Below are 22783 nucleotides of genomic sequence, written 5' to 3'. Positions count from 1 at the left end.
TTCTTGGCCCTACCCCTCCGTCATAATGACAATTGGGACACTCCTACCCCTCCACGTGAACGCGCAAAACGAGGGGTAGGGCCAAGGGGAAGGGCTAAGGGGTGAAATGGGATTCAGCCTAAGTCTAAACCAGGGGTCTCTAACCCTGTTCCTGGCGAGCCCCTCTCCAGCATGTTTTAGTTCTCTCCCTGTTTCAACACACCTGCTGGCATTAACAGGGCCATCACTGGGCTTTGCTCTGTGCTTGATGAGGACATAATCATTAGATTCAGGTATGCTGAACCAGGGAGAGAACTAAAACATGCTGGATATGGGCTCTCCAGGAACAGTGTTGGAGACCCGTGGTCTAAACCAACAAAACTGAGAAAATTATCATGACAATTATTTTGAGTTTGGTTTCATAGAGAACAGCAACAGAAGGCCAAGATCTGTGGCTTCTGCCCCATTAAATATACAGAAAGACGCCACGGCAGTTCAGTCAATTGACTGTGCGCAGTGGTCAAACTGTGGCTGATAATCAAGGGGTTACTGAAGGCAGGCCTTCATTTATCCCCTTCAGTTTATCAAACATTGAAGAAAACACAAAGGAGGATATATATTTTTAGACATTTGAGACTTGATTAGAACTCATGACCATCGCTTGCAAAAGAAAACTTGTGAACAGGGCCGGCCCGGGCTTCAGAGGCGCCCTAGGCGACACCGAGACGAGCGCCCCTTGGGAGCGTGTTTTTCGACCGGTCCCGATATTTGTTGAGCGGGGGGGGGGGGGGGGGGGGGGGGGGGGGGCGATGCCGAACAATACCGATCAGTGCCGGCCAGCGCCAAGGACGAGGAGCACAGTGCGTCGGACCGCTGCACAGCGGGGCACACGGAACACAAAGCGTCGTGGCGCCCCTTGTACGACCGCGGCGCCCCCCTCGGGACGTGGCGCCCTAGGCGGCCGTCTAGTTCGCCTAGAGCCGGCCCTGCTTGTGAACATCTCTGCTTTTGGGTTTTCTCTGCAAAAGTGCCTTGAAATGAGTATTGTATTTGATGCTATATAAATTCTTACCAAACTTAAAAGCTCACAGATTCAATTTGTTAGAAGATATTAGAAAAAGGTTTTCACATCTAGAGGACAAATTCAGCAATGTTTTAAAAGTTTAATGACATCCCTACATGAAAGTATGGCAACTCATACAGTAAAAATTGACAGTGATGAATTTTGTGATTTCTTCTCTGATTTACAATTCGGTAAATTTCCAAGTTTTTAGGAATTTTTCTGAATTTGCCAAAACACCGGCACACAACTCAGCACATGATTGTCACATTTTCTGCATGTTTTGATGAGTTTTTTGTGTTGGTGCTTCAAACGGCGCAGGCCGCACTCTTCGGCAAACTTTTTGTGGCAGAAAAAGGCAAATAAACCCGGGGCCTAGGATTATGATTGTTTGCACCTTGCCAGTGGCAGGCACAAAAAATTAAGCTACAACTCAAAGGTGAACACCATTAAACTGACTGTAGGGCCTCTCATAACATTTGATGCACAGCAGGTTTTACAGTAATGATGAGGAAGAGAATTTCTGAGACTATCTTTGAGAAATTACTGCTAAGCATCATGTAAATGCTGCATCGCTCAATGCTATCAAACTGCAGAGTAAGTTAAAAACAGATATCCCCAAAGCACTCTGACAACAATTTGATGGGAAAGGTAAAACACAGGAGAGAGTGTGTAACTTGAGGAGCTATAGTGTTTATTTCTTACTAACTACTCCTTAAATTGCACAATTACTGCCACTTTCAGATCTTTACTTTGCCACTGGCTACTCCTACCGCTAAAGATATCCAAATGCACACAACCATATCCTGCAGTAATTTTTCCCCTTTTTATAGCACGGCCTTTTTTTTTTGTTTATTTTGCTTTATATCTCTAATAAAGCTGTGAATGCTTAGATCACTTATCTTCTTGCCTTTTGATTCAAAATTGTGTTCCGATTCTAAGTTAACCTGGATGACTGCCACCAAGTAGCCATGACAGAAAACACAGTGCAAGAAATAGAGCAGCCAGAAGTTTAAAAAAGGTAACAATATATGTCAGTTACAGAGGACAACAGAGAGGTTCATATGGTGAGGTTCCCTCTAAGTGAAAGTAATGTCCATTAGAAAGCAGAATGAACTTGTACACTTTTAAATCTCTCTCTCTCTCTCTCTCTCTCTCTCTCTCTCTCTCTCTCTCTCTCTCTCTCTCTCTCTCTGTCTCTCACACACACACACACACTCACACACACACACACAAACAAAAAAAAAGAAAAGTTAAGGCTTCAATTACATATGACTTAAAATGATAAATGCAAAAGTTATACTTACTGCCAATTCAATATGTCTTTACAGGACCAAAATGCACACAACTAAAACATGAAAGCTCTTGTGAGTCTGCATGTTTTCCAGTTTTAAGTTGTTTAGATAACAAATGCTAAATTATGTCAAAAATGTCCAAACTCAATCAAGATAATGTGAGTTTGTCTTTTTGCAATGTTGAGTAAAACATAAGAGTGTGTCTTTCATACAACACTTTGAGGTTTTATCTATGACAAAATGGGAATCAGTGAGGTTTAAAACCCTAAATGCTTAGATGCTCGAGTTCCAATGTCGATGTCTGAAACTCACCAGCACGCTTTCTGTCTGTACCAGGTGAGATTGAGCCTTATTAGTCTGTCCTCGGTTTCTTTACAGCTTTCCTCCCATCAATCAGTGTTACTGCCAGCATTGCTTTTGATGATACCAACAAACAGAAACATTTTCACCTGCCAGCAAATTGTGCACCTTCTTGAAACATGCTCTTTGAAGATTTCAAAAAAGGGGTAGATGGAGACGGTGGGCATTCGTCAAACCTCAGCCCCTCATGCCTCCCAGTGCACCTCACCCCAGGGCTCTCCCACCCACATGTACAGTACATGCATTTCATCACAACAAGCCGTGTGTGAGCCCTGAATGATTCATCGTAGAAGGGATGTGTAGGGTAGAAGGTGACAGTGGAGGCCACAGTAAACATATATCTTATGGTAGGTCACAAATGAGAACTGCCTTTATCTAAATGCGTCTCATCACAGGTGTGCAGATGGGAGATAATGTTACTGGCAACGGCAAGTAAACACATCTCTTCATCCCACATTTGTCCTCTGTAAGGGCAGGGAAAAACTTTGCATCCGGATCATTTTGGGAGTGGAGTGTGACTCACACTCAAAATATGACTAGAAATACACCCCACCGGTGGCTCGTGTGATGTGCTCGCCAGTGGGGAAAGTTGGTCAAATAAATAAGCTTTCAATGACAACAAAAGATTTTGTGATACTCTGAATTTTGTTTCTCTCCTCAAAACACTAACACAATGATGTTGCATGCAGTGTTTCTTTAATGGTGGATCAGACATTGCTGTGGGGTTTCACCACTGCAATATGTGAAGTAATTAAATGTCTTATTATTTGAATTAGGATCGATTCTGTCTGTTTCATTACTCCCAGATGTGATTAAATTTAATTTGTGTCTAAAACATGCTTTATAAATTGTATGTTAATTGTTTTTTATTTGAAATCTAATGCCTTTTTAATGGGATGTAGAGTATAAGTTCATACATGATTGCCAAATAATAACTAATATAACTAATAATAACTGATTTATTTTGAGTTTTAAACAACTGTCATGACTGAGCAGTATGTTCACGCAAGAGGCAAAAGGTTCCCGACAAGAACAAATTAGACCTCAATTTGGAGCTGATTTCATGATTTACAAATTACTCAGGAGTAATCATGCCTTGTTTTGTTCTCTGTGTCAGCCAATCAAAGTTTTGCTTGAGCTTGCGTCCATTCATTGCCTCCTTTCTCCACAGCAGTGGGGCATATGCTCTAAACACAAAAGGCCAACTGTGTGACTTTATTTGCTCCCTCTGGAGGCAAATCACTTACAACACTCATCAAACTATTTGATCTTAGGCTGCTTTGAGCGATCAGATGTGTGCTTCCATTGCTGTCACTCTTTTCTTTGCTTTCCCTGTTATTACATTTGAAGGACAGACACCCCTCTACTTCTTGTCAGTATTTTTTTTTCTTTCTTTTCATGCCAAGGTGTCCCTATAAAAATCACAGGTCTGTGTGGTGGTTCATACCAGACGGGTCACCTGTCTCTGCAGCCACCTGGAGGGAGGTGAGAGAACACAGCAGGCTGTCAATCAGGTCTAACAACAGAGTTCACAGGAGAAAACCTGGAGAATAAAAAGAAACGAGTACTAACAAAAGGAGGGGTGTGCCATGACATTTATGTGGGTGTTAGTACAGAAAAAAAATCTGGATTCAATGGTGTTTCTTGGTGTGTTTCTTGGTGTGTTTGTACACACACACGTATATACATATCCTTTTTGTGTAAGGATTCTTGGGGGACAAGGCGTCATGGGGACGACACTGGGAGCCACCGCTGTGGTGGTTTGAATTGAACAGAATGGCCTTTTTTCAGAACCACACACAGAACCTCATTTTCCAAGGCTATATTGACATGTTTGTATGATGAAATACACAAATATTTAAAATAAGTATAAAATCTATCAGTGGAACACTGTTTGCACTCTTGCCTCACAGTCACATGATTACACTACTGATGTTGACCTCCATGTGTGGAGGTGTGGAGTTTTTTGTTCTCCCCGAGGATTTTTTCTAATATCTCTTTCACACTGACCAGTTTGCTTTGCCAGGGTCTGTGGCTGTCTCACCGCAGCTCTGGACTGCCGTATGTCATGGCGTTGGGTTGCACGATAAGCGATTTCTCATTGAAAAAAATAAAAGACGAAGAACTTGTAATTTCTGCACTGATGTTGCATCACTACTGAATGTTGGTAGAGAGTTTTTATAGTGCTGATGGACTGTAGACATTTATGATGTGTGTAAAATTGCGGGTAAATCCTGCACAGTTGAGAAGAGTTGGCGGAGAGAAGTTGTACATTACGCCGAGAGGGAGTTCTGTTTCCCTACAATTCGGTCTGTTCTGGTTTACATCTCCCATTGTCACAGACAGTGGGTGGATTGATATATTAAAAGAGGGTGTTTTGGATTAAATTCCATTGGGACTGCCCACGACAACAGCACATGCATAGTTCACAGCAGGTGAATTTTCATTTCTCTCCGTGGTTTTGAGGAGGAAGGTACCTGGACTGTACAATAGACATTAACCTGGAAGAAGTTATATCACACCATCAAAGAACCTTCACTGTTGCCACATATCTACTGACTGACAATGAGGGAGAATACATTAATAGAGCAGAGAAGAAAGATTTTAAGGTGGAGATGATACAAGGAGGAGGAGGAAGGGCTGATGGGTAATTTAGCTATTGCTTCCTGCCATTGTGAACTTGTTGCAATACGTACAATGGTTCCTCACTTATAGTTTGGCTGAGTAACTTATTTGATCTTGCAGGTGGGATCATAGCTCCATCGTTTGGTTTGTTGTCAGTGAAGAGTGTAGACTGCCAGTGGTCTGGAGTTAATTGGGATGTGAATTAGCTGACACACACACACACACACACACACACACACACACACACACACACACACACACACACACACACACACACACACAAAGTTGTGCTAATTTAAAAATCTAACCAAATGGGCAATACAAGTCAAACAAAAATGCACATGTGAATGTTTGACTACTTTATTTCTATATCTAGGGAAAAACAAAACAAAACACAGTTTTTTGTTTTGTTTTGTTTTTTTTTGTCCATGTAATTAATAACAGATTGATCTACAAAAGTGCAAAAACAAACGGGAAAAGTTATGTAATGCAGCAACAAACAGTTGGCCAAACGGACAGGTTGCAAAAACACTAAGGGATTTTATGAAAGGACGTAAATAAAATGATTCAGTGTCTGCACACAAGAGATCTATTTGAATATTAATATCTGTTGACACTGAGGCTAGGCTCATGGTGAAAACTAACCACTATGTTAACTACTTTGCAAGTATACAAGGGTATTTATATGATACTGTATGAGTTAACCACATCAGTAGCCAAAGCTGAAAACAGGAATAATGGGCTTCTATTTATTTGTCATTGATATGCTGTTTAAAAAGCTTTAAAAAAAAAAATACATATAATGCAACTTATATTAGGGATATAAGGGAACAATACTTTCTGCTTGGATGCTGATGATGCTCTGCTCTGTTTCTCTTTTGAGACAGCAAAAAGCACCCATCTCCTAACAATGACTCCCATTTATTGCTATACCAAAACTGATATGTATTTTCTTCTATATTTTCAGACACACTGTCTTTTGGACAAACAGTTCACCACATATAGCACAAAGTAACATAATAGCAATACAGTATTTGTATTACATTGAAACATTCCAATAATAAGGGAAAATGTGGTTTCACTTCAAAAAATGTTATATTTGTTCCATTGTGGCATTAAAAAGAGTTTGTTTTCATGTTCTCATTAATGTTGAATCTGAGTGTTCTCTGTTGATTGTCATTGTCCGAACATCTCTATCCTTCTCTGCATGTGAACCTTTGTCCTGTCTTGGATGATAAAGAAGATTACTTCAGCCTTAATTCTGTTATACCTACAGCAACCACAAGAGGTTGCATACGCATATAAATAGGCCATTCCTGAAGCTTGTGCAATGTGGCCTATAATTAAAGTAATTAGGAAGCAAAGATAAAAAGAGTTGTGGAGAATAATACAAAAAGAAATGAGCTATGCTTCAGGCTGATTACTTTAATCTACATAAAATGCAATTTTATCACCAGTCAAGAATCCACATCACCTACTTCTCGGAAACTGAGTGATAACACTGGTTGTTAACTCTGTGCTACACTATATAATTTCTAGGGATTGGACTTCTGAATAAAAGATCTGCAGACTTCTGAGGGCAATGTGCTACTTCTAGTCAGGGAATTGGATTGGTTACTACAGTGAGGGTTCATTATCAGTAATGATGAAGCAGGTTTCTGTGGTTTTAAAGTGACCCTGATGAGCAAAAAGGATGCAAAAAAAAAAAAAAGAAAGAAAGAAAAGAAAACATTAAAGTAATATTCTTTGAGCCATGTTCAGACCTGACTTAGAAAAGACAGCAGCAACCACAGGCAGCTCGAAATGCTGTGTGACAAAGCTTTGATTTGGCCTCGATAAAGGTCCAGTGGCTGGTGGACTGATGGTGAATATTTATCCAGCTGAATTCCCCAAAAGTGCTGCATATTCAAAATATCAAAGTAAGTTATTTATAAAAATAGGAAAAGAGAGCGAAAAACTGCATCCATGCACAGAGATAGGCGCCGCCTAATGCACTCGTGCATTGGGAGACTTTCACTTTTTGACTTTGACTCATGCTTGCCCATAATTGCTGTCATTTATTTAAAGGTGACATTGAAATGAGTTACTTCTCTTTTCTTTCATTTCTCTTCTTGTCTTTGCAAATGTGAAATTTGAAAATAATTCAGTTAATGGGTAAAGGTGCACAAGATGTCAGAGTAGTGGAGAGAAATGTCAGCATTATACTGGTGTGTCAAGAAGAGACCACTTCTGTCATCTCATAAAGGATATCAAGTTATGTCACCTACAAGCTTGATTTAATGGTTGGATAAATCTGGATTATTATATTACTAAAGCTGGATTATAATGGATTGTGTGTGTGTGTGTGTGTGTGTGTGTGTGTGTGTGTGTGTGTGTGTGTGTGTGTGTGTGTGTGTGTGTGTGTGTGTGCGTGTGTCCGCTTTAATTTTACTAGCAGATTGTAAGTTTAATATGAACTCAACCTCTAACTGTACGTAAGGATGTAACATGTCAAGCATCTGAATTAGAGTACTTTTTCTGTCTTTTCTTTTTTTTAAGACTGACAGTACCATATTGTTTGAACAAAAAAATAACACTGTGAGCGTTGTTCATGGATTTTATATGAAAATACTACTTTTATGTATATATGTTTACCGTATGTGAGCACTGGATGTTGTCACCTTATGGCATCATGGTGCCGCTGCCAGCATATTAAATACTTTCCATTACTAATGTATTTGACTAACAGAGCAGGAAAAATATTTCCAAAAAAAGAAAATCTGCACATCAGAATTTATAGTGGAATTGATCAAATGTGCAACATGAAACAAAAGGTGAGTAACAGAAATAGTCCAGTGTGTGTGAGAAACTTGTAAGGGACTGCTAAAAAGCAGAAAGCTAATCGTGAGCTAAAAGCATGACGGCCAGAGCTGAGGAACAAATTCAGGAAAGTTTTTTAGCAACAGTTTCTGAACCAGGGTTATCAACAGAGAAACTTAATCTGGAAGTGCAAAATAAATGTTGTTGTCCACCAGTGTCACTTCCCTATGTTTTTCTCCCTCCTCCTGACACATTCACTTTGAAATGTGTATTATATAGTCCAGACAGTATGACGGTTCTTTCTTCACAATTTCTATGTTCGCTCCCAAAAATTTTCATTCATTTACACTTTTACCCTGTATATTTATTTTCACCTGCATATGCTGATCAGTGTAGTTGTATCTGTGTAGCATATCAATGACTTAAATCTATTTAAATAAAGCAAATCTTCTCTTGTTTATGAATCGTATCGTAAGTACATTCTACTGATTCAATACATCAAAAAAAAAGTTTTACTCAAACTACTATTTCACATGCCGAGCATCACAGTGCAACTGGCTGTGGCACTACTTAATAGTTGATTGATCAGTCTTTTAGATTTACACACACATATGAATAAACTAGTGATGTGATTTGAAACTACAGGCATTGGAGCAAGTGTGCACTCATCAATCCATGAGGCTGGCCAAAGCAATTGCTTTTCAAGTGGATGTGCTTTGTGTATATGAGTTTTTGTACATGTCTGTGAAAAGTATTTCATAATGTGCTTTCTTGGTGGAAATGGATGAGGTTGTTCAGTCACATGCTAGCAAACAGTTTAAGTAATGCCGGGCGGACACTGTGCGATTTCGAGGGGATTTCACCACGATTTTGCCGTCGCAGACCACGCTGCGTCATCGTGGCAACATCGTAGCGTCGGGACGTCCGGTCGGGAGGTCGTGAGCCGTACAGTGTGAGAACACTCACGAGGAAGGATTAATTGCTGCTACGTTGTAACGATAATGCTGCGACCTCCCGATCAAACTTCTGGCATGTCAGAAATTTTCGCCGCAGCCCGCATAGTGTGAGTGGTGTTACGTCACGATTTTACATTCGCACCTGCGCAGAAGACACCGGTGGAGCTAACTGTATTCATCATAACGTTATCAGCTACAGATGAGGAATTCGCCAGGGCAGTATAGTGTTTAAAGCAACATTGGCTGGCTCAGTGCGGCTCAACGTTAATGCTAATTGCTAATGCTAACGTGAAACTATCATAGCTACAGTAAAACAATATATAGTTTACATTAACGTTACCTGAAGCTCCTGATGAAGGATGGACATCCCATAACGACCACGTCTCCTCAGCCATTCACGTCCCCAAATCCTTTTCTTTTTTTTTCAGTTTCAGCACAGAAGACAGCGCACACAACTGCAACAACTTGCTGCCTGCTCGCCGTCTTGTTGTCATGCACGCTGTGGTTGTCATAGGAACGCGGAACCTTGGTTTTTCGTTGTTTACACTCGAGCACGTCGTGCCGTCACACTCCGACTGACGCCGTGGTTGTCAATAATCCTGACCGACAGCAGTCGTACAGTATGAGTGCACATGTCGTCGGGTCAGATAAGAGTACGAGTGACAAACCCAATCGTGCAGTGGGAGCATTTCTCCGACAGTCAGATTTCTAAAATCGCACAGTGTCCGCCCAGCATTAGACCTTGGCAAGGTTGAAAACTTGCAATTCTACCCAAGACCCTCAGACAATGTGTTTTTTATTGGATCTGTACAAATGATTCCTGCTAACTGCTGAGCCGGGCCCACCCAATGTGGAACCCAAGGTGAGATTTTATGCAGCACTCACCCCCCCAACATAGACAAGCAACATACAGTTGCAAAAGAAAACAAATTGCATTGTGTTTACCATCTCTATGATTAACAAGATAGCATGTCACAATGAAACAACACAAAACCATCAACATAAAAAAAAAAAAAAAAAATTACCATGGGTTGTCTATTTTGAATGTATAATATAAAATGTATTTTTTTTCCTGACACCCATGTTAGATTATTTAAAATTCATTGTTATTACAGTGAAATGTTCATTTTCAGATTCAAAAAAGCATTAAGCTGCTGTTTAATTTGTGTTGGAATGCTGAGTTATGGAGTATTATTATTAGTGATAATAATGTGTATTTCAAAGCTGATGTAACGTTAACAGAGAACATGCCTTTATACAATAAAAACTGTTACACACTGAACAACTGCTTCAGTCAATGAAGATGTGGGCTTTGAGGCAGAGCCGGCCTGGGCTGCGAGCGAGACAAGCCCGAGACGAGCGCCCCCATTCAGTGGGGTGGGGGGGACAGAGAGGGGGTTCACACGTACCATGGGGGGGGGATTGGCATGGTGATCACAAGGAGCGTCGGAGCAGGGGGGTGGTGGAGGGGGGTGCTCACACGTACCGGAGCAGGGGGGGCTGGTGCAGTGCTCACACAGCGTCGGGGGGCGGGGCTGCCCACGTGTACGACACTCCTCCTCCATCTCCTTGAGGACATCGCCTGCGATGATGAGGCCCTCTGGCCAGACAGAAACCGGAGGCATGATGCCCCATGATGCTTATGCTTGAATGAGGGAGTGGGAGGAAACGTTTAAAAATAAAATGTTTTGTCTGAAAATTTGTGACAGGCCAGCTGACAGCTTTGCCTGGGCCCAGGACAACATAATGTTGGTTCGGCCCAGTCCCGACCATTGGACCGGGGGGTGGGGGGGTGTGGGTTGAGCGGTGCTGCGTGCGGCGCGCAGAGCGGTACAGCGGTGGCGCAGAGCGGAACGCCGTGGTGCCTGCATGCTGTGTCGGGATCCATGAGTGGGGTGCTGGATGGGGCCCCCCGGCTTTTATTTCTTAACCACCCCCCCGCCAACCCTGGGCCCGGGACAACACACCCGTTTGTCCCCCCCCCCTGTCGTTGGGCCTGATGTTTTGTTCATCTATGAGAGAAGGGGGCATTGTCATTACGTAATTCAGTTTGTTCCATTTCTGTAATTGTGTTTTCAGTTTTGCTCTACAGTGTTCTGTACATGCTTGGTAATGTTCAGCCAAAATCTTAGTTGTGTTTATTCAATGATTGGTATGTGTGTGTGTCATGTGAAAAAATGGTTGTGTTTACCAAATGAAAACACAAGTTCCATTTTGTGAAGATGTTAAGAGATTTGACAGCAGAGTTATTTTGTAAGGGGATGTAAGGGTTTAGCAATTTGTGTGTGATGTTTGGAGTTTTGTGTGTGCAGTTTTAAAAAAACACACAGTTTTGAAAAACGTGTTTTAGCAAAAAAATCTGTAACAGAGCAGATTAAGCCGATGTAGCCAGTCATGTCCATGTAAATAAATCCCATTGCTGAGTTCTATGCAACTTCTCAGTTGCCTCTTTATAGCATTCTGGGATGGTGTTACAGTATTGGAGGTGAATATTTTTCCAATTTTTTGGTTCCCCTTGGAGTCCACGGCACCCTGACATTTGCATATATGGCCTTATTGCTGAGCTTGCTCAGTCTAACAGCTAATTGTTATGTTTGAAGTATAGATTCTTGAAGATAGACCATTTAGGCACAATAAAGTATGCTGAGTGATCTAAATTTATGTCTGTTTGTAGAGGAACATTTTTTTTATTGAGAAACTTAATTTGCCATTAATACAGAGGAGGTCTACTTGGAATATATAAAAATGATAAGGCACCTTTGATTAAACTTCATATAGCATTTGCATATTCAGGGCCATAAGTGTTCCCATTTTTGTAATTTAAAGAAAAGGTGTCACCTTTTCACATAATCATCTTTATTCATGATGTTTTTCAAACAGGCTTTTTTTTTTATTCCTCAGAGACTCTTTATTAGCAACACAATTGCAACTACCTCTGACAATTGGTGCTCTAACCTGTTCACATTTGTTTTGTTCCATCTTTAGTAGCCAGACAATCAAAGGAGGTTTTGTTCGATATAATTATCACATTATTGATTCAATATTCACAGAATTTGTGCAACTGGAAGCACTGCTGTAAACAGACAAGGTACAAGATATGTATGTGAGTACTGTTGATGGATCATTATGAAATGCCATTTTCTTCTGTAGAATGTTTGAAACACCAATAAAAGCAGTGTTGGCATTATTGTTGTCAGCACCGTGCAATGTATTGATGCAAGAGACAGCTGACCACTTGTCAACAAATGAATAGATTTTTGCACTGCACCCACAGGTCTGAAAAGGGGAAAGAAGAAGAAATAAATACATGAAAAAGGAACCTAATTGGACCCTTCTCTGATAAGGGCTCAATATATATTGAGTAAGCAGGGGTCATCCAATAAATTCTGGGGTGTTCCAAATGAAGAAGCAGGAAACAGAAAAAGATCTGATAGAGTCAATCAGCAGCAATTAATCTCAGTTGTGAGTGAACGTATAGTTAGGCTGTAAAGTGTCTCACGCCCCTGATGTCATTACACACTCAGATGCCTGCGGCCGTTTAAGAGGCATGCCGGGGTGGTCTATTTGTGCATCAGACCATGCAGTGTGAGCAAGGCCAGGGACATTACCCTCACTGTGTGTCATGACACTGCAGCCTTGTGTTGGTAACCCACAGTGAGGCAATCTGTGAAAGGATTTTCTCAATGTTATATTGTAAATGTTACACCCTTTGCATATTATTGCAAGGTTTCTCAGTATACATACACCAAAGTAATCAAACAAGTGGTCTCCAACCTTGTTCCTGGAGAACTGCTGTACAGCATTTTCCAGTTCTATTCCTGCTTCAAAACACCAAGCACCCAGCAAAGGCCAGTGAGCATCCTGTCAATGCAAGCAGGTAAATTCACTATTCTGCTGGTTTAAACTGAGCACCACTTGATGAAGAGGGTTTATTTAAATATATTTCTATCATCACCAGTGAGAAACACCAAGCAGCAGCAGGAGCTGTGCGATGCAAGTAAAGCATCACAGATTTAAATATGTAACAATCATCTCAGAGTTTTTATTGGTCTATAGCTAAGCTAAGGGGTAAGAATAATACTAAATGGATACAAAACTTTTTTTTAAATGATGCAGCATGATATGAATTCATTATTAATTTGTTAGAAATTTTTTTCAGAGACCCCCAGTCTATGGTGTGCAGCACTGTGAGCAGCACCATTTTCACCATCATTGGTGAATGATGTGATGGTAGTTGGATTCTTGGCTCTTTCACAGTGATCACACAAAATTTAATCAGTACTATTGCCTGACGATGTTCTTTCCCCCCTTCCCCTCCCCTGCAGTGCAGGTTGCCAGTTTGGGAGAATTTACTTGATTTTGAACAGTTTTAGGGTGTCAAACCTGTGGATCACAGCGAAATATTATTTCAGTTATTTTAAATTGCATTTGTCATTGTTCAGAGCATAGTTAAATATCTGTGGTTGTATTTTTTTGAGACTTTGAACCTTTTAGCCGTCTTGAAAAGTTGATTTATTTTGATAAATTTTTTCTTTTTTTTTTTTTGGGGGGGGGGGGGGGTGGGTAGGGGTGTCATAGTGCTCTGAGACAGTGGTACTTACATACTGATTCATCCATTGGTATTCCAGTGTGTAGGGAACCCATTTTGATATGGAAGGAGTCAAACATTTATGTGACACAAGCAAACGGTATGCTATTTTCTCTCATTATAGTCCCCAGAGTTTTTAGATGGTGTAATGCATCCAGGCTAAACATCTTAAAAGTCACCACAGTACATTTATTTATATATGAGCATGCATGGATGACAGAAAACCCTCCTATTGTAGATTAATTTGTTCATCCATGAAATCTTTTCATTTATGCAAATCAATGAATTCAGGAGATTTCATGATACATTAACCCTACATGTAGTTTCAATAGTATTTGGCTTGTGAGCATAATAAAAACAAACAAAATGAGTGTAGGGAGATGAAATCAGAGATAAGGCCCAATCAGAGATAAGGCCCTTCTCTTTGTCATTCCTTACATTCATTGTTATCCTCCTCAAGCTTATGGATTTTATTTTGTCATCTCACAGTGGTGATTACATCTCAATACAACAAATGTGGGAACAAAAGGTTCTTCCTACACAGAAAAAAACAACAACTTCTTTTGACTTCCAGTGTTACACAATTGCCAAATCAGTCTCTGATGATATTTTATTCCTTCTAAGAATATTCACTTACCCTGAAGGACATCAGGCTTGTATTCTTGTCAAATGGGGAGCGGCAGACGATATGGCCCCGTCCATGGCAGCAGTTGATAGGTTCAGGCCTCATGTTAACTGTTTGACACCTTTACAATACTCTTGCTGCTCTCATTCATGACACTTCTGCTCCTTGACCATTTCTTGAGGGTGCCTAGCTGCCAAACGAGAAGTATAACAGCTGACAAGTGCCATATTTCCATGCCTGCTCTAAGAAGCCCAAGGACTGACTGCTCCTTTTTTTTTTTTTTTTTTTCCTGTTCTCAGTGCAGTTATAATTTCCTATCCGTTAGAGTGTTCTTCTGAGATCCAAACCAGAGACATTGGTTGTGCATCGCAGGAGTAGTATTAGATATGAAATGAACAAGTGTTTGGGCACACCTCGTGGGAAAGGAAGAACAAAGCCAGGGGTCCTCATTTATCCAGGGACAAAACGTCAGATATGGGATAGGTAAGGTTGGGAGATAGGTTGGCGTGAAGCAGAGGCCCAGAGCCCTGGGAAATGGGAAGGTGAGTGTCATAGGAGGAAGGTCGAATATCCAGGATAGATACAGTTTATAGGAGAAGGTGTTTTTGAGCGTGTCAGAGTTATCTGTGTGTGTACTGAGAGGTCACCCTCACCCCGCCTTCATTATAGAAGGAGGAATGGAATCACTGAAAGACTGGTAAATGAAAATATAAAATGAGATTGTTTGAGGTAACCAACTCTTTGTGATGATTTCTTGTCTATTGAATATAATAACGAGGCTCCACATTCTTTGCTGATATACATACTTTTAATTTTATTTTATTCAACCTTTGTGTAGGAAAATTTGTCGATAAACCTATGACACAAAAAACAGCACATAAACTCAGACTCCCAGGACTTTCTCTTCACTGACTCCCTTTAAAATCCCTTATAGCATTTAAAATTTGTGTTTTCAGTACAAGAACTCTTCATGATAGATCTTCTTACGCATTGATGAATGAGCATAAATCCACCAAAGAAGGAGGTTCAAGAATCATATCAAGGCAGTATCTCTTGAAATTGCATTCTTGACAGAGAAAACTGCGGGATTTGAATTACCTTTCATTCCAACGTTTCAACTCAGGGAATACATTTAAAGGCATTTAAAACAAAATCAAAACAAACAAACAAACAGTTCATCCAATTTTTATGCTTGAGGTTAATATTTATATCACCACTTAGTATTTTCAATTTTGACCACAAACTCAACTTTCCAATCCAAATTTTGCACCCAAATACAGTATGTCAAAAGAATTTTAATTACAGGAGCAAATGTTTAATTTTTTGAGCAAATGGAAGGTCACAAGTTAATTTCTTTTTGACAGACCACAAATGAATATGAGTGTGAATCGCTAAAGTCCATGGTCAAGTCCGAATCCACAGTTATTGAAACAGATAGAGCTGAAAATGAATTTTGCAGAATTACACATTTCATTATGTTGCTTGATCAAATGTTATGGTTCAGAGAATAAAGTTTCATTATAGATTCAAATCTTACAGGTTATATAGTGTGAATTCCAAAGCGCCATAAAGACTTTTCGATTTTTGAACAAAAACATCAAACCCAGAAATATTGTCATTTATGCATTTGGGAAAAATGCGAACAAGGCTGTTCACATGGAAATGGAGCAAAGGTTTTGAAAAATTCCTTTCATACGTTCTTTCCATCTGACCTTCACTGGCACCAAAGACCACATTTCTCTCCATCACACCAATAAATAGAAAAATAGAGAGAAAGGAAAAAGAAAAAAAAACTCTGACATGTTTGCCTGAGGACCATCTCATTTCAAAGGTGGATTTTGTATGTAGACAACAACCTAGTAATTTCCCTCGACGCAGCAGCTGAGCACACTCGTCTGTGCGATGACAAACGGAAAGGGTTATCTGGTCCCCACAGAATACCCTACAAACATCGCTCAGATAAACCTAATTTTGCCCAAGGCTCTCTTCACCTGCTTGAAAACTAGAGCAATACATTTGCAAATATCTCCAAGAATTCCCACTTCTCTGAGCCTGTAGTAACTATTCCTCCACAGAGGCACATCAGTTTCCCGTGAGGACTTTTGGAAATATCACTGAGGCCTTCAACTTGTTTTATATATGTGTATTTGAATGTAAAAATTCCAAATGTCGTGGAGGAAAAAAAAACATGAGCTCCATCGTGGGCCCTATAGCACATTTTAGGGAGTGACATTGCCAAATGAATTGGCTGCTTATTTATTCATTTGCTCTTTTATTTGCATAACATTATTCATGAATATTAATGTTGCCTCTTGGTGGGAACTGCTTGCAGTATTCAGTGGGCTGAAAGAGGGCATGAAACTAAGTTGAAAAAAAAAATCATACTCACTAATGCGAAGAGAGAGTCACGAGCTCTTGGTGTTGTTGGCTCAGTCACTGAAATGATATTGCATTCATTCAATTATTTGTGTGTGTGTGTGTGTGTGTGTGTGTGTGTGTGTGTGTGTGTGTGTGTGTGTGTGTGTGTGTGTATGTGTAAAAGTCATCCTCGCACCTTTTGTATGGTGGTGTCTGAATCATCCTGAAGCTCAGGTTGTGCTCTTCTGGAATGAAGCTTCAGATGTTGTTTGGAGGGATCTGCTGTAGCAACTCTAATTTGGGATCACCACCAAAGCGCTCCTAATACCATGGGAATAATACCAGCTTTGACCCTTCACATCTGTTCCAACAGTTCCTTAAGCGCTTGGTACTTGTCAACCTTTTTCTGTTCTTTCTTTCAGATGGTGTCACCTGGTACTGCCACATTGATCACTGCTGTCCTCTTCTGTTGTTTATCAAGCACCACAATATCCATTTAGTTAATCACCAGATGTTTGTCACTCGTCTCTATGGTCCTTGCTCTTGGTGCCTGTTTTTCTGCTGTCACGATGAGTGCCTCTTTGTTGCCTGTCAGTCCAAAGTCATTTTAAAGACATTGGTAGGTCTTCTTGATAAAGTGCCGTGCTTTTTCTTTCTGACAGTGGTATATGCCATGCAGGGACTTGTCTCTCCATATTACCTTCTCCTTCTCATGCTCTTCAGGTGTCTGCTGTTTGAGGCATTCATGCAGTGGCTCATCCCTTTTGGGACATCCTGCTATTTTCATGGATTTTGCATGTTTCATCTTGGATAGTTTCCATCTTGGATAGCTCAATCTTACTCTGAATCTATCTTTTTGTTCGACGTATATTCTCAGGACAAGGAAACTCTTCATGCATGTGAGGACCTTTGTTGTTTTAATGTCTGTGGCTTCCATCTGGTCTTTTGGCCACTTAATGATCCCAGTTGGGCTGGGATCTGATGACTGGCAGTAGGTATATGTTGATAACCCAGACCTTGTTCTTACCATTCAACTGACTTCTTTGTACTTGCCTTACTGTCTGGAGGTATTTGATTGTGGTTGACTTTCTTGTGGCCTCCTCATAGTTTCCATTAGCCTGTAAGATCCCAAAGTATTTGGAGTTATCCTGGATATCCCCTATGTTGATCTGTCATAGGTCATCCCCTTCAATTCTGATCATTCTGCCTCTCTTTAATATGGCAAACAGGTTTAAAAAAAACAAAAAAAAAAACAAAAAAAAAAAAACAGTGGGACGATAGTACAAATCATGGTTGTGTAAGCTATGTGTAAAACATAAGATGTGTCACTGCATGCTGCTGTGCTAAGCTAGCGGACCTGTGGCCAGGAATAGAGGTGAAACACGCAGTGCAGAGACTGAAATACTTATGATACATGATTATTGTTTATTACATTGTGTTCATGGAAGCAAGTGTGTATGTTTTGATTTTTGTTTACAGCAGTTTCTGGTTGTGTGTTTAGCTATAACAAGACTGTTAATCATCTCAGGGAGCCAAGTGTTCTGTTCATTTGTGAAACTGAGTAACTTTTTTGTAAGCATGCCACTTTTTAAGCAGAATAAATCCCACAGCCTGGGCAAACACAAGCTAAAATTCTCTGCCTCGTTGTTTGCATCTACAGCTACCATGGCCCCAAGTATTATCATACCCCTCCCTCAGCCATATAGAACCAGGGAGGGCAACAATACCATCCAACCACACTCGTCTAACTGAAATGATAGCCCAATGTCAGTGCCATAGATCCTGATGGTGTGGATAAGGGAGTAAATTTCTTATTCATTCTTGGCATACAGCATCAGGTCAGCTGTGGTCAAGGAGCATCTCCTTGATATACGCATGCCGTACTTCATGTTAACATGGGCGATCGGCTTTGAGCTGGGGTTTTTATGATTGTTAGTTCTTCATGATGGCTCTTTGTGTACTGCTAATTTTGTAAAGTCCTGTACATTCCAGTTTCTATGTGTGTAGCACTGACTTATCAGCCCTTTTTGTAATCAATCCAGGCAGTGCACAGGTTGATCTTTGTATTCTTATGGTTTCTGGCAACTGCTCTGTCAACAAGCTGCTGGTGTTTTCTTTTCTTTGCTTTGCTCATGTATTGTGCAGTGTGCCTGTTCATCTCAGCTGCTATGATGCCTGACAGGTGCTTCCATGTTGTACAGAGATTGGTTATCAGCTGGTAGTTGGATGGGATGATTCCCTTTTGGGGGTGAGGAGCTTCATTATCAGCACCGCTCAACCCTGAGTTAACTACTGTGGATAGGTTTCTCTCGTGGAGCAAAGTCAACCTCAACATACTGGGTCCTGGTGCGTTCCAGTACTTCATCTTAGACAGTCTTTCTTGGATGTCTGCCACAGACTGCTCCTGAGTTGTTGCTCTGAGAGTTTACTGTGGTCCACTATCCACTGAGCATCAGTGTTGTGTGATGCTTTTCAAGATGCCTTTCTAGTATCTCATCTGTTTGTGAATGTAGTCTGTTATTATTTCCTTGCCATGGAGAGCACACCTTAACTGGTTCAGTGGAGAACATCCTTTATATGCTCCTGGCCTCAACATCTTTGCTGTACACCTTTAGCCAGGTGACTACAACTTTTAACCTCTATTTAGCACCTTTAAGTGCCTGAGGGATGGAGAGCTTGTTGTGTTTCACGGATAGTTTATTTATCAGATTTTTTGTATGTATCTCAGCCAGCTCGCTGACAGCTCGTTCTGCTGCCTTCGCCTTTATCTTAGCCTCTGACAATTGTTTACATGAAGGATACTGGTTCTTATATACACTGTTCGTCTTGTATCCAAGCATCTTAAGGTGTACACCACTCTGAATCAACTAATTTGTTTCAGTGATGGTTATTGTAGGTGTTGTGTTGAGGACACTGTTCACATCCTATAGCAGAATGTCTGATGATCCTGTACAACTCAGCTTTGTTACTCATTGCCATATGATTCATTGAAAGAAGGTGGTGGTTCTGAATGTAACAACCCAGTTCTACTTGATGTTTATTAGTTACCTGCAAATGTGGGTTGCAAATTAACCATAGGTCAGCTATGTTCCCTCTCTTTAGGACTGTTTGTCAAATAGCTTTTCATCAGCTGACCGGCACTATGCAGTTAACGTAGCGACAGTCACCCATTTGTCATTATATTGCCCTGGTTCCCTAGTAAGCAAAACAGACAATGTCAAACCTGGTGATCTGGTGATGACTCAGCCAATATTACTCTTAAATTCAGTCGTGATAAAGGTGAGAGCATTATGGGTCATCACCACAAGTGGACTATATCAGTCCACTTGTCCATATATATATATATATATATATATATATATATATATATATATATATATATATATAAGTACTGTGTGTGTGCATGCGTGAGTGTTGGGGTGAGAAAGAGATCCTGGGGTGTAACAGAGCAAATCAGAGCAAATCACAAACAGGCAGTCACTCCTCAAATACAAATATTTGACATAATTTTCTCTGACTTCCCAAAGAGAAGAGTTGTTGAAAAAAATCTTCACACTATTTTCCACAAATAAGTCATATGGGAGCTGTGCACTGACCTATAGTAGGTCTTTACCCTGAGACTGGAGCTGCTTTTAGAACAGGCAGCCAAACTTTAGGTCAGCAGGGATTAATTAGCTTTTTGAAACCCACCCAGCAGATGTCAAGGTAATCTTGGGATGTGGGCGGCAGAGGTCAATGCAATATCTCAGTGCAGAGGGAATGAGAGCTGGTCTCACCAATGTCCAGGGCTCTGCCATGTTGGGCATTAGGCCCAAATAGGCTGAGACCCCTACAGCATTCATTCAGGCCTCATTAATGGCAAAAAAAAGAAAAACTAAATAATTGGGTCACACTTGTAATGCCTGCAGGAATAAGCTCAATATATTACTGTGTTCATTTAACATCATTTCCACTTAATTTCACTGCAGCAAAACATGTTAATTTGTTCTCTAATTTGTTTAATTTAATGGAACAAACATGGAACAAAATCTCTGAATCATCTCTGTTTGATGGATTATTACTTTTTATGCCAAGGAGACATGGTCAAACTTTTCCAATCTTTGCTCATGTGGAGGAGTCTCACAGTGTTATACCAACCTTGACTCTTCTGGAATGATTTTCCAGCAGAGAACGAAGCTCTCGCCAAATCATTATTATTCTGTAAAAGGTAAGAATGCATTCTTGGCTCAGGGCATTGAAACAGCTTAACTGTGTCAAAGTTCTGGTGCTCTGGCGAAAATATGCCAGGAGCAAATTTTGTTACGGAACCTTGTGGAAACTGCATCTTATTCAATGATGATGCGTGAGTGTGGTGGAAGGTCTTAAAAACAAATGTTTCCTTTAGCTTGTTAAAGTATGCATACGTTTTTTTTTTAACTTTTTTACTGGATTTATGTCAGCATCAGCAGGGAGTAACTCAGCAACATTCATTACTGCCTTGTTTAAATATGATTTAATTAATTGAAAGTAATTTAATTTCTAATTTTTATTTGTGATTGGTGTTAGATCACACGGTGCTACCACAGGAGTGAAGCACTCCATTCCAAATGCTCATAAGACTTATCCCCAAACTTAGGCACTTTGGCCTAAGTTTGGGGATAACGTGTTAAAAATGCATTTACAATAATGTATTACTTTTCTGCTGTAATGCAGTAACATAACACAACAACATAACACTCAAAATCTGCCAATCACATTGTTACCATAGCGACCATAACAAATTCTAGACTCAGCAGTGAGTTCACCTGTGATTGGCTGAGAGCAGAAAGAGGAGGGTTTTCTGGTGATTGACTTTTCTGTATTTCCTGGTTCTAATGAACACTACAAACACAGTAGAATAAAAAGAAACTGGTGTGTGTTTATTGTTTATGTCCTTCAGAAGTGTTTCAGCTTTTTTAATTTTTTTTTAGATTTTTTTTAATTATATTCTCGCACAAACTATAAATAAATGACTTTCCTCTTTCATATTTAGTTTTCATGGAAAGATGATGCTTAGCTTGGTGTTCTGCACGTTTCATGCCTACTGCAAATTTTGACCCTCACCCCCGCCCCCCCCCCTCAAAAAAAAAGGTAAAACAGTAATTTACCTATTTGAAAAGGAATGAGCTGATGAAGGTGACAAGTGAACAATGTTTACAGTTTAATCAAGTATTGAATGTTACTGTGTTATTTCTAAAAATCTAAATACAATAAAAAACACATCTCAGTAAACTATTTGCTGTCTTTTCTTTGTTCTGACAGTCAAATATACTGAACAGTCTTGTTTAAATTTTACAAATTGAGTTGATATTCTGAACTTGAAAATAATTTAAAGTCGCTAAAGATGATATTCCTCATGCTGGGGCTATACGGCGTAGAGGTATGTCCCCTGGGTGGCGGATAGGGGTGCCCTCCTTTGGGGGGTTGCACCTGAATAAAATGGAATAGGGTGCCATGGACCAACATAGCCTAGGAGAGCGACAACTCTGGCTCCAAACCCAGGTAGACAGAGCTCATTAGCCTTGGTAAGCAGTCTGTCTAGGAGAAGGATAACTCTGACTACAAACCCCAGCGTGCCGGTACGCTGTGAGGTGGCAGCCCCACCAACCGGCTATCCTGTGGATGGCCAACAACCCACCCAGGAGAAACCTCATTTGTTACGAAACTGACCAGAGAAAGAAGCCGGACTGACCCACACAGTAATGGATCCCAGCCTGCCCCCGACCAACGAGTATGGATCGACCTTCGTCGTAGGACCCGTGTTACCACATGAAATGTCCAGACTCTCCTTCGCCCTGGAGCTGCCACCCTGCTGTCCCGAGAGCTCTGCTGCTACAACATCTCCCTGGCAGGGCTCTGTGAGGTCCGATGGCAAGGTAATGGCGAAACAACAGCAGGTGACCATTTGTACATCTGGAGTGGCCCCAAGAGCCCGGCCTTTATGGTGTGGCTCTTGCCATTCCAAAAGCCCTCTGCAGATCCTCATCAGCTGGACACCTCTAAGCAACAGACTACTGTCTGCTCGCTTCCTCCACCACCAAGGCAAGATGACAGTAGTTGTTGCCTATGCCCCCATGGATGTCGCTGAATGAGGGTGTGAAGGATGCGTTCTTCAACCAA

The sequence above is a fragment of the Salarias fasciatus genome, chromosome 23, assembly GCF_902148845.1.
Source record: "Salarias fasciatus chromosome 23, fSalaFa1.1, whole genome shotgun sequence".
Lineage (NCBI taxonomy): Eukaryota > Metazoa > Chordata > Actinopteri > Blenniiformes > Blenniidae > Salarias > Salarias fasciatus.
This window is presented reverse-complemented; position numbering follows the sequence as displayed.